The 12,636-nt window shown below is 48.5% G+C and overlaps 1 long non-coding RNA gene across 1 annotated transcript in view; it reads right to left on the bottom strand.

Moving 5' to 3' along the window:
- Positions 1 to 11,960, bottom strand: part of LOC144805695 (uncharacterized) — a 98,710-nt gene extending 86,750 nt beyond the window's left edge. The window contains exons 1-2 of the long non-coding RNA XR_013605577.1: positions 11,814 to 11,960; positions 5,857 to 5,958 (exon numbers count right to left, since the gene is read on the bottom strand). This is a non-coding gene — a long non-coding RNA (uncharacterized LOC144805695). The remainder of the gene's footprint in view (positions 1 to 5,856; positions 5,959 to 11,813) is intronic.
- Positions 11,961 to 12,636: the final 676 nt, after the last annotated feature.

Genomic DNA, 12,636 nt, shown 5'->3' with positions numbered 1-12,636 from the left:
TCCTTACCGGAGAGGAGGTGGCATTACGGCAGCGCTGGCACAACAAATTGTTGCTGATGTCGTTGAGTCAGTGAGTGCTTGGTCACTCTTGTCGATGATCGGCTTTGCCCAGGTGGCGATCTCAGAGCCGATTGCAGCCCAGCGGCAGGCGGTCTACGGTGCGAGTAGGAGCTGCGCTCACGGTCTCGTTGCAGATGGCGGCGAAGTTAGCTGGCTTGAGTTGCAGAGTTCCTCTGTAGCAGCTGAAACAACAGATCCATCTTTGCTCAAACAGAAGAGGTGAAGTCGTTGGTAGCCCTGCGTCTTCAAACAGGAGGCTAGCTCAACTCTAGACCTCAGGGAATAATCGGCAAGATGATGAAAGTTTCTTCCTTGGTCCTTTCTACCTCACACAATACACACGCTAGCAGAAGCAGGCTGGATGGGGGATGTGACACAAACAATGCAATAACACAGGCCAGGCACTAGGAGAATGTGACACAAACAATGCAATAATACAGGCTGTGTGCTAGAAGAATCTGATGTGTACCATGCAATAACACAGGCCAGGCACTAGGGGAATCTGATGCAAACAATGCAACAACAAGGACGAGGCACTAGGAGAATGTGACGCAAACAATGCAACAACAAGGACGAGGCACTAGGAAAATTTGACGCAAACAATGCAGTAACAAAGGCTGTGTACTAGAAGAATCTGATGTATACTATGCAATAACACAGGTCATGCACTAGGAGAATCTGATGCAAACAATACAATAACAAGGGCCAGGCACTAGGCGAATGTAATGCAAACAATGCAATTACACAGGCCAGGCACTAGGGGAATCTGATGCAAACAATGCAACAACAAGGGCCAGGCACTAGGAGAATTTGACGCAAACAATGCAGTAACACAGGCTGTGTACTAGAAGAATCTGATGTATGCTATGCAATAACACAGGTCAAGCACTAGGAGAATCTGATGCAAACAATACAATAACAAGGGCCAGGCACTAGGAGAATGTGATGCAAACAATGCAATTACACAGGCCAGGAACTAGGAGAATCTGATGGACACAATGCAATAACACAGACCAGGTACTAGGAGAACCTGATGCAAACAAGGCAATAACACAGGCCACGCACTAGGGGAATCTTATGCAAACTTTGCAATAACACAGGCAGTGAACAAGGAGAATCTGATGCAAACTATGGAATAACAAAGGCCAGGCACTAAGATAATGTGACACAAACAATGCAATAACACAGGCGAGGCACTAGCAGAATGTGACGCAAACAATGCAATAACACGGGCCACGCACTAGGAAAATGTAATGCACAAAATGCAAAAACAAAGGCCAGGCACTAGGAGAATCTGACACAAACTATGGAATAACACAGGCCAGGCACTAGGGGAATGTGACACAAACTATGGAATAACACAGGCCAGGCACTAGGAGAATCTGACACAAACAATACAATGATACAGGCCAGGCACTAGGAGAATGTGATGCAAACAATGCAATAACACAGGCCAGGAACTAGGAGAATCTGATGGACACAATGCAATAACACAGGCCAGGCATGAGGAGAACCTGTTGCAAACAAGGCAATAACACAGGCAGTGTACAAGGAGAATCTGATGCAAACTATGGAATAACACAGGCCAGGCACTAGGATAATGTGACACAAACAATGCAATAACACAGGCCAGGCACTAGCAGAATGTGACGCAAACAATGCAATAACACGGGCCACGCACTAAGAAAATGTAATGCACACAATGCAATAACACAGGCCAGGCACTAGGAGAATCTGACACAAACTATGGAATAACACAGGCCAGGCACTAAGATAATGTGACACAAACAATGCAATAACACAGGCCAGGCACTAGCAGAATGTGACGCAAACAATGCAATAACACGGGCCACGCACTAGAAAAATGTAATGCACACAATGCAATAACACCGGCCAGGCACTAGGGGAATGTGACACAAACTATGGAATAACACAGGCCAGGCACTGGAAGAATCTGACGCAAACTATGGAATAACACGGGCCGTGTACTAGGAGAATCTGATTTAAACAATGCAATAACACAGGCCAGGCACTAGGAGCATCTGATGCAAACTATGCTGTTAGAACCCGGAGTCTCTAATTGGCAACAGTATGCACCTCTGTCAAGTAGGGACCCTTTGTCTACGTCAGGGCAAGGGAGTTTACACACTGTAGATAACCCCTGCTCACCCCCTTGGTAGCTTGGCACGATCAGACAGGCTTATCTCAGAGGCAGTGTGTTAAGCATTTGTGAACACATACAGTAATATAGATGAACCACTACAAACGGAGACCACACCGGGATGTATCAAAAATAGGTAAGCTTTATATAATTAACACAAGACCTTAACGGCAAAAATCCACAGTACGAATATGCTTTACGGTTTACTCAAAAATAGGTTCTTAGTTTCAAGTGTCTCTGGCAACAGATAATACCAACAGGAGTTATCGCTTCAACGCACAAAAGAGTTCTCAAGGTGCAGTCTGCCTGCAAGGAGCACAGCGTCGGGCCCAGAGTCACAACTAGACTCCCACGTGACAGTACCTTTAAGAAAACAAACAAAGGCTCTTCTCGGCATCAGGGAGCTGTGATGTAGTGTGGCACGTTGGTAGAGTTGGTTTCTTGCTTCGGGGGAAAGTGTTATGACGGGACCCTCGCTGCGGATGCAGGCAGTGGGGGGCTTCGGTCCTTACCGGAGAGGAGGTGGCATTACGGCAGCGCTGGCACAACAAATTGTTGCTGATGTCGTTGAGTCAGTGAGTGCTTGGTCACTCTTGTCGATGATCGGCTTTGCCCAGGTGGCGATCTCAGAGCCGATTGCAGCCCAGCGGCAGGCGGTCTACGGTGCGAGTAGGAGCTGCGCTCACGGTCTCGTTGCAGATGGCGGCGAAGTTAGCTGGCTTGAGTTGCAGAGTTCCTCTGTAGCAGCTGAAACAACAGATCCATCTTTGCTCAAACAGAAGAGGTGAAGTCGTTGGTAGCCCTGCGTCTACAAACAGGAGGCTAGCTCAACTCTAGCCCTCAGGGAATAATCGGCAAGATGATGAAAGTTTCTTCCTTGGTCCTTTCTACCTCACACAATACACACGCTAGCAGAAGCAGGCTGGATGGGGGATGTGACACAAACAATGCAATAACACAGGCCAGGCACTAGGAGAATGTGACACAAACAATGCAATAATACAGGCTGTGTGCTAGAAGAATCTGATGTGTACCATGCAATAACACAGGCCAGGCACTAGGGGAATCTGATGCAAACAATGCAACAACAAGGACGAGGCACTAGGAGAATGTGACGCAAACAATGCAACAACAAGGACGAGGCACTAGGAAAATTTGACGCAAACAATGCAGTAACAAAGGCTGTGTACTAGAAGAATCTGATGTATACTATGCAATAACACAGGTCATGCACTAGGAGAATCTGATGCAAACAATACAATAACAAGGGCCAGGCACTAGGCGAATGTAATGCAAACAATGCAATTACACAGGCCAGGCACTAGGGGAATCTGATGCAAACAATGCAACAACAAGGGCCAGGCACTAGGAGAATTTGACGCAAACAATGCAGTAACACAGGCTGTGTACTAGAAGAATCTGATGTATGCTATGCAATAACACAGGTCAAGCACTAGGAGAATCTGATGCAAACAATACCAACAGGAGTTATCGCTTCAATGCGCAAAAGAGTTCTCAGGGAACAATCTGCCTGCGAGGAGCACAGCGTTGGGCCCGGGGTCACAACTAGACTCTCACGGGACAGTACCTTTAAGAAAACAAACAAAGGCTCTTCTTGGCGTCAGGGAGCTGTGATGTTGTGTGGCACGTTGGTAGAGTCGGTTTCTTGCTTCGGGGGAAAGTGATATGATGGGACCCTAGCTGCGGATGCAGGCAGGGGGTGCTTCGGTCCTTACCGGAGAGGAGGTGGCATTATGGCAGCGCTGGCACAACAAGTTGTTGCTGATGTCGTTGAGTCAGTGAGTGCTTGGTCACTCTTGTCGATGATCGGCTCTGCCCAGATGGCGATCTCAGAGCCGGTTGCTGCCCAGCGGCAGGCGTCGATCTACGGTGCGAGTCGGGGCAGCGCTCATGGTCTCGTTGCAGATGGCGGCGAAGTTAGCTGGCTTGAGTTGCAGAGTTCCTCTGTAGCAGCTGAAACAACAGATCCAGCTTTGCTCAAACAGAAGAGGTGAAGTCGTTGGTATCCCTGCGTCTTCAAACAGGAGGCTAGCTCAACCTTAGCCCTCAGGGAATAATCGGCAAGATGATGAAAGTTTCTTCCTTGGTCCTTTCTACCTCTCCTTGGCACGAGAGACACCACCACAGGCCAACCCACTGCAGCGCTCTGGCAGAAGGGCAGTACAACTCCTGTGGTCTCCAGGTGCTCTTCCTCGGCAGAGGGTCGTCTTGTTCAATCCAGAGTGATTCCAAAAATCTGGGGTCTGGGCCCCAGTATTTATACCCATAAATCTGTTGTTCTCTGAGGGCAGAGGGTTCTTTGCCTGGTCAAAACCAGTTTCGGGTGCATTCTACCAGTGTGTGTCTTCTTCCTTTGTCGAGGTGAGCCAGGGTCTTCAAACTCACCATAGGAAGTGGAGTCAACATTGTGGGAGATGGCCCAGCTCTATTCAGACCCAGGTACCTACTCCTCCCACCACTCTGAGGACAATCAGCCTAGTGCTGTCGCGCCCCCTTCCTCCTGGAGTCCCCCCAGCCCTGTCACTCGTAAACCCAGACACACATTACACACGCTAGCAGAAGCAGGCTGGATGGGGAATGTGACACAAACAATGCAATAACACAGGCCAGGCACTAGGAGAATGTGACACAAACAATGCAATAACACAGGCCAGGCACTAGGAGAATGTGACACAAACAATGCAATAACACAGGCCAGGCACTAGGAGAATGTGACACAAAGAATGCAATAATACAGGCTGTGTGCTAGAAGAATCTGATATATACCATGCAATAACACAGGCCAGGCACTAGGGGAATCTGATGCAAACAATGCAACAACAAGGACCAGGCACTAGGAGAATGTGACGCAAACAATACAATAACAAGGGCCAGGTACTAGGAGAATGTGATGCAAACAATGCAACAACAAAGACCAGGCACTAAGAGAATGTGACGCAAACAATGCAATAACAAGGGCCAGGCACTAGGAGAATTTGACGCAAACAATGCAGTAACACAGGCTGTGTACTAGAAGAATCTGATGTATACTATGCAATAACACAGGTCATGCACTAGGAGAATCTGATGCAAACAATACAATAACAAGGGCCAGGAATTAGGAGAATCTGATGTTAACAATGCAATAACACAGACCAGGTACTAGGAGAACCTGATGCAAACAAGGCAATAACTGTTAAGGGAACCCATGCTGCACTTGGTTAGATTGGTTATTCCCTGTCTTAACCTGTTTGGCTGAACCTGTTTAGAAATACCCCATGTACATAGACTTTAGTAATTGCTGTTAGCAATGCTTGTTTATTCCTATTGTGGTTGCAGTTAGCTATGTTTGTTGCGGACTGTACGCGTGGCTCCCTGCTCAAACGTGTTGATTCACGTGTAATCCTGTACTTGAGGTTTCTCGTGCTGCGCATGTAAATGAGGCTCGTGCAACGGATGCAAATGAGGAACCGTTGCGCACTGAATGGTATAAATATAGCGCTCGTCAACGTGCCGATGCTTCGCTTCTTTGCATCGTAGCACAACGAGCGCTCCGGAGCCTATCCTGCCTCAAGTGGTTTTTGACCCCACCCAGTACCTTCCTTCAGTCCTTCCCTCTTCGCTTCCCTCCATACCTGATCCTGATCTTCGCAGCTCTCCCGATTCCTCCACAAACGCTGAGCTTCTGGACTTCACCGGAACCAGCCCCCGTCTTCCACCGGAAATCCACGCGTCACCTGGAAACAGAACAACAGGACAGTAAGCTTTTTGTTACTGAGCAACCAGCTTGTATAGAACGTTGTTTGCGAAGGACTTGGTCATAGTTTCGTCTAATTCCTGTAAAAGGAAACAAGCCTTGGACAATGTAAAAAGAGGTTAATAGAAAGTCTTGGACAATTTACAAACGAGACGATCAGCAAGCACATGGCAAACTAAAAGGACTTGGTTGAGTTGCAGTTGATGAGAATACAATCAACTGCTAAAAGTATAAGCAACTATTGGTAACTGCAATGTGAAATAGATGATGATACTAAGTTGTTATAGGTGGGATTGAACAGTCATTCCACTACTGTATATATTGATACATTCTGCGACTGTATTTCAGGCCCCTTACAGAGTGTTTAGGTGTCTTGCTGTGCATTGTGTCTTTTCTCCCTTGTAGAACATAATCCCAGTGAAGACCTACTTCGGAGTCTACTACAGATACCACTCTGGTTGTTAAATAGTGATGTTTCCACTAATCCCTAACTTCACTAACACTTAATACGATGAAACAAATGAAGTATTTATAACGTTTATTTCTGTGTTTTAAGGAGTCAGAACTCAATCAAGAGTTAGTTCTACGAGACTCAAGAAGTACAGAAGTGTGGGCATGGGTCTAAAGATTGTTGGTGTGTAATGTCAAGTTTTAAAAGTAAATTCTGTAACACGGTTATTCTCACATAACGAATACTAATTTTATGGTTATTTATGTTATAACAGAACAAGCAGACTTGGCTGATAACAAGAGTGATTTAGACCCAGAACACTTCAACGGAGAAACAGGACCTGGCTTCCCAGAGACGAAGACCAGTGTTTGTTTTGTCTTGTTTCTCACTCCACTTCCCCTTTCCCTTGGGGACAAGTTGACTCATCAAGAGTAGATTTCCTTGTTGAGGTAACTGGTTCTCGAGGGGGTTCGGACTAAGCGTCATCAACATTTATGCTTTTGTATACACCCCTCATTCTGTTGTAAAATATACTTCCTTCTTTAGCTGTAAACACTGTTTCTAGAGCAGTTAAAACACAGCATGGTGCAACTTTTCTCTATTGTAAACCCCCTCGTAATGCAGTAAACAGCAGTGCAGTGTGAAGAGATTAACTCTTTTGTAGCCACCCCTCATTCTGTTGTAAAATATATTTCTTCCTGTAGACCTAACACTGCTTCGAGTGCAGTTAGAAAATAGTGCAGGGCTCAGACTTCCTGTAAACGCCCCTGGTGATGTAGTAAAGAACAAAGCAACGTGCACAGGTCATCGATTCTGAAAATACCACACTTAGGGTCCGCCCTTGAGCCACACAATGAAACGCAAGAGCGGCGCAACTCTTAAGTTAGATTTATCAAGCCACGCAAGCCCACCTTGCACGGCCAGGTGTGGCATCATACGCAGTGCAAATTACTGTGTTGCGTTATGTGTCCCAGTGACGGGTTCCATGGGCGGAGAGTGGGTGTTACCACGCATCGCCTCTGGTGCATTCCCAGATTCACCAACACTGGTAGACCTGGGAGTGCGTCAAAATGCTACACCTCCCATGTGAGGTGTAACCAGGATAAATATCTGTATTTTTCCTTGTTCCTTGCATTCTAAGTGTGCTGGATTCTGCACATGTGGTGCAGGGGCGCCTGCTTAGGAGCTAGGAGCACATTGTGCGCCAGCGCAGGGAAAAGACAGGACTGCACTGTAGAATGTTAGATACAACACATTCCTGCCCTTCCCTATCACGCAGCACAGCTAGGTGACTTGCTGTGCTGCGCTGTGTGCCCCTAAGTGTAGTAGAAGGAAGTGCAGTATGGACAGATTTTCCGCAGTAAAGAGTAAAGAACGGTGCATTGTGCTGAGATTTTCTCCTTTTTAAATGCCCCTTGAACTGTAGCAAAAAGTGATTCCGTTTGCAGACCACAGATGGGCTCTTAGCATCCTTCACAGAATAGTAAAAGGCAGAGGAGTCTGCACAGATTTCCTCTTTTTTTTCAAATACCACTCACAGTGTAATAAAAAGCAGTAGTGTGCACACTAGCTTTCCTCAAGATGCAGTGCAGTGTGCATAGATTCCCCCTTAAAAAAAATGATGACCACAAAAACTACCAGGGGAAGAAGGAACACCCCCTCTCGCCTCCCCCCAAAACGTCACCAGATAGATGAGCCCAGCTCAGTCGAGCTCCTGGCAGTGATTTTTCATAGTTCCTGTGAGAAGTTGGCCTGATATATGATGTTCACTAGTTCTAGTGATCACCTTGTATCAGTCCAAACAACCCTTATGGTGATTGGTTGTACGTCAACCTTATAGACCAGCTATCCTAATGGTAGCATGGACAAAGCAGTCTTAGGCTAAACTCTTTTGGCATGTGAAGCCAGCTGTTTTACCACATTAACCCCTTGAACACCAGATGAAAGGACACCACACAGGTTGTTATGAAAATAAACAATATATTTATTAATAACAAACACCTCTGAACTCTTTATGAGGTCAGAGGGCTAACCACATGACAATCTCTTAGGAAAAATATGATAAGTTGCACAAAATTACAATGGTGCCCTAGGGGCACGACAAACCATATACTATGTAAATGGTGTAAGGAAATCGATAGAAGGAATGGAGCTGTCCAGGGGCTATAAGTTCGCTGGGACTACACTATCCTAACCTCAGGTAAGTAATAGGAGACCCACGGGACGCGTGTGCAGAGTGTGAACTCACACGCGAGATGCGGAACAAAGTCAATGGACTGTACAGTTTACTAAAAAGGTAAGTATGGACAGTCTTTACTATCTAGGACTAAAACGACTGGAAATCTGGACACTAGGAGAGTCAATCTACCCTTGAGCACCGAAATGCTCTTGTTACCTCACCCACGGGCTGCGGGTGCATAGGTGTCAAAGTGTGTCGGGTTTCCGCGTCGAAGTCAACGGAGCCTTGAAGAAAGATGCTGCAGGCGACCAAGTGGAAGATGTCCGGTGCGATCCACGGGTGGATCGAGAAAGAAGAGGACCTGAAAGCAGAGGGGACAGTGTTCAAAGTCACTAGCCAGTGACCGGAGTGGAACCAGGAGGGAACCAGATGCTGTCGTCGCGATCAAGTGAAGAGTGGACGCTTGTCTCTGTAGCCACGTGGACCAGGAGGTGTCTTCGATGACCAGGATGGAGGCACGAGCTGTCCCACGCAGGCTCTCACTGTCGGCGGTATCGGATCCGGATTTGGAGTCAACAGGCCTTGGCAAAGGCAACCCACGCAGTGAGTGGAAACGGCATCTGGAGTGGACCAGGAGGGTCCGGGGTACTCCTCTTTTGGAAGGGAGCAAGGGCCAGTCTGGAGCAACCAGACCAGCAGTGTCGTTTTCAAAGTTCGTCGTCTAGGAGGCCACTAGCCAGCCGGCAAGTGACCAGACAATGCGTCGAGCAGCAACCAGGCAGAAGGGCCCCACGCAGATCTTGTGGAGGCTGGAGGGCTGATCTTCGATGCAGGAGCTGCTCGGGGCTGGGGCTTCTCAATCTCCAAAGCACTTGGTCGAGTTTACCTCGGGAGTCATGCTTGTAGCGAAGTGCAGTTTCTTCAAGATGGCCGGTCCCACGTGTTTCGTCGCACCAACGGATCTCAGCTGTGCTGCAGATGTGAGTTGAGTTTGGAGAGGTCTGAGAATCCAGGTCTCGTCAGGCTCTGAAGTCTGGATCCTCGAGGGAAGACAACAAAGTGAAGCTGCTGGACACTTGATGGTGCCTGCAGTTGCAGGGTGGACACTCCTTGCCCACAAGGGAGATTCTTCAGTCTTCTGTGGAGCAGAACGTCGAAGTCCAGAGTTTCTTCTAGTAAAGTTGTTTAGGATAATCTAATCTGGAATGGGACCAGCTCCTACCTTTATTCTCCTAAAGGGGGCTGCACTAGCGACTCTGTCCCTCCCATGGGTGGGACCAGGAATGGGGGTGGTTACACCCCCTATCCTTTGTCCGGTTTCGCGCCAGAGCAGGGCCAGGGATGCCCCAGCAACTGGTTTGAGCCGGTGTATGCACAGGACACCTTGTGTGCCCCAGGCATGTCTCATTCCTTTCAGGCCTGTCCTACCCAATACACAAAATCCTGTCTGGGGTGGTGCTTGCACCTCCCAAGGCAGGAAACCCTTTGTCCAAGCCTCCCTTGCTGGAAGGACTCCCAGCAGCAGGAGGTCAGACTTGTGTCTGTGGTTGCAGCATCCATTTTGTGATGCCAAGGCTCGAGTTAACTTTAACCGGGGTTCACAGTTACATACATGTTGTGTCCCGCTAAAAGGGTGGAATGCTACCCCCGTCGCCAGAATTGGCGAGGGGGTAGTATTCCAATTCGTATGACACCTTACTCGACATGTTTTGATAAAGCTATACCAAAGTTAGCATTCAACCGCAAGGATTATAATGCACTTAAGAGTATATGGTGTAGCGTTATCATGGAACAGCTATAAGGACATGGTTCCGCAAGCTGCAGACAGGCTCAGCTCATGCCAGAGCACCATCTCACATAATTCCAAGCACTCTGCCTTCAGGATTGATAAGGCCTTCCATAGGAGTGGCTGATAGGAATATATGTGTCCATTTTAGGGTTAGATATAGGTCTACTATATCTACAGCAAAGGGTGATTACACCACCTTGCCCCAGCTGTCGTGCAGCCAGTTGTGTCAGTTTTGGATGGCCAGCCAGGGGTGGCATAATACATGCTTCAGCCCCTGGTAGGTCCTGGGTACACCTATGCCCTGGGTACCTAAGGTACACTGTACAGGGACTGATAAGGTGGCTCAGTATCCAATTACATATGTACCTAAGGTACATGGAGTCCATTTAACAGAGAGAGCAGGAAGCCTGGGGTCCTGAATAGCAGGATCCCAGGCCAACTAAGTCAAAAACCAGCAAAACACTAGGCAAAAAGTTGGGGGTAACCATAGTCAGATATCCACCTTCCTACAGTTCCATAAGATGCAGCGCAGTGACAAAGATACCTTACTGTGTAGTAAGATAGATACAGTGTAGTGCACAAATTACTCACAGTGCAGAAAGATGCAGTACAGAGTGTAAAGATTCCTCATGGTGCAGTAAGATGCAGTGCACACAGATCCCCTTTTTAACACAAATGATGCCTACAAACCCCCAGAGTTGGGAGTAAAGCCCCCCAGGTGCTCCCCGATAGAAGAGCACAGGCCCCCTCCGGGCCCCCGGATAGAAGAACCCTGCTCAGCCCCAGGGCCACCGGATAGAAGAGCCCAGCCCCCCCCTCCGGACCCCCAGATAGAAGAACCCTGCTCAGCCCCAGGGGCCCCGGATTGAAGAGCCTAGCCCCCCCCCCTCCGGGCCCCCGGATAGAATAACCCTGCTCAGCCCCAGGGCCCCCCCCGGATAGAAGAGCCCAGGTCAGCCCCCAGGGCCCCTGGATAGAAAAGCCCAGCTCAGCCCCAGGGGCCCCAGATAGAAGAGCCCAGCTCAGCCCCAGGGGCCCCCGGATATAAGGGCCCAGCTCAGCCCCAGGGCCCACGGATAGAAGAGCCCAGCTCAGCCCCAGGGGCCCCGGATAGAAGAGCCCAGCTCAGCCCCCGGGACCCAGGGATAGAAGAGCCCAGCTCAGCCCCAGGGGCCCCCAGATAGAAGAGCCCAGCTCAGCCCCAGGACCCCGGATTGAAGAGCCCAGCTTAGACCCAGGGGCCCCCGGTTAGAAGAGCTCAGCTCAGCCCCAGGGGCCCCCGGATAGAAGAGCCCAGCTCAGCCCCAGGGGCCCCGGATAGAAGGGCCCAGCTCAGCCCGGCTCCTGCAGAGATTCCCTCCAGGATTATTCAGTCTATTTCTACAAACACAGCAGAAGGTGCTGACAATCTCCTACCTGAGCAGAGACATGTGCAGACGTGTCCAGGCTCTCTCCTCCTCCTGAGGGGCCGTGTGGGGGGGGGCAGATATGGGATCTGAGGGGGGGTCTGAAGATGATGGTAACTGCACAGACAGACAGGGCTCCTTCCTCCTCTGCTGCACACACCAGGAGAGGCCGGAAGTGATGTCAGCACCGCTGCTGGTGCTGTCTCTGCCGCCGCTGACCTGGAAGAGGAAACCTTTCTCTTCCATACAATGTGCAGCTCAGGTGGTTTCATCAGCAGGCGAGGAGCGCCCTCTGGTGGCAGCTGACAAGACCACCGCCTCTAGTCAATTGGAAATGACAGTCTCTATTTCATTAAATATATGACAATGTTAAAGCTGCCAGAATTAAACTGGACAGCGTTTTTCTAATTTCCCTGTTTCTGTGGGTAATTCTTTATATTTGGTAGGGCTGTGTATATTCAAACAGCATTCCAAATTAACTTTTGCATTTCTCTGCATTGTTTACCTGCTCACTCCCTCCCTTCAAAGGTTCACTTATGAAATAAAGAAAAAAGTAGATTGCAGTCTCAATAAATTCATAAGACAGAACAATCAGGTTTGACTCTCACAGATGTCTCCCTCAGTGGATGGTCCCTTGGCAGTGAGTGACCGGTGCCGGGTCTGAGGAAGGAGAAGGTATTCCATCACTAACAATGTTAGACTCCTTCATACAGGCTCTTATTAGAGTTACCACCTTTGGTCATGTTTTAAGATTTTGCAACGGCCCGGATATTATTTTTCAATAAGACTTTGTATAAAAGTATTTGTATTGATTTTTAAAATGACTTTGCTGT

The sequence above is a fragment of the Lissotriton helveticus genome, assembly GCF_964261635.1.
Source record: "Lissotriton helveticus chromosome 1_1 unlocalized genomic scaffold, aLisHel1.1 SUPER_1_unloc_19, whole genome shotgun sequence".
Lineage (NCBI taxonomy): Eukaryota > Metazoa > Chordata > Amphibia > Caudata > Salamandridae > Lissotriton > Lissotriton helveticus.
This window is presented reverse-complemented; position numbering and strand designations above follow the sequence as displayed.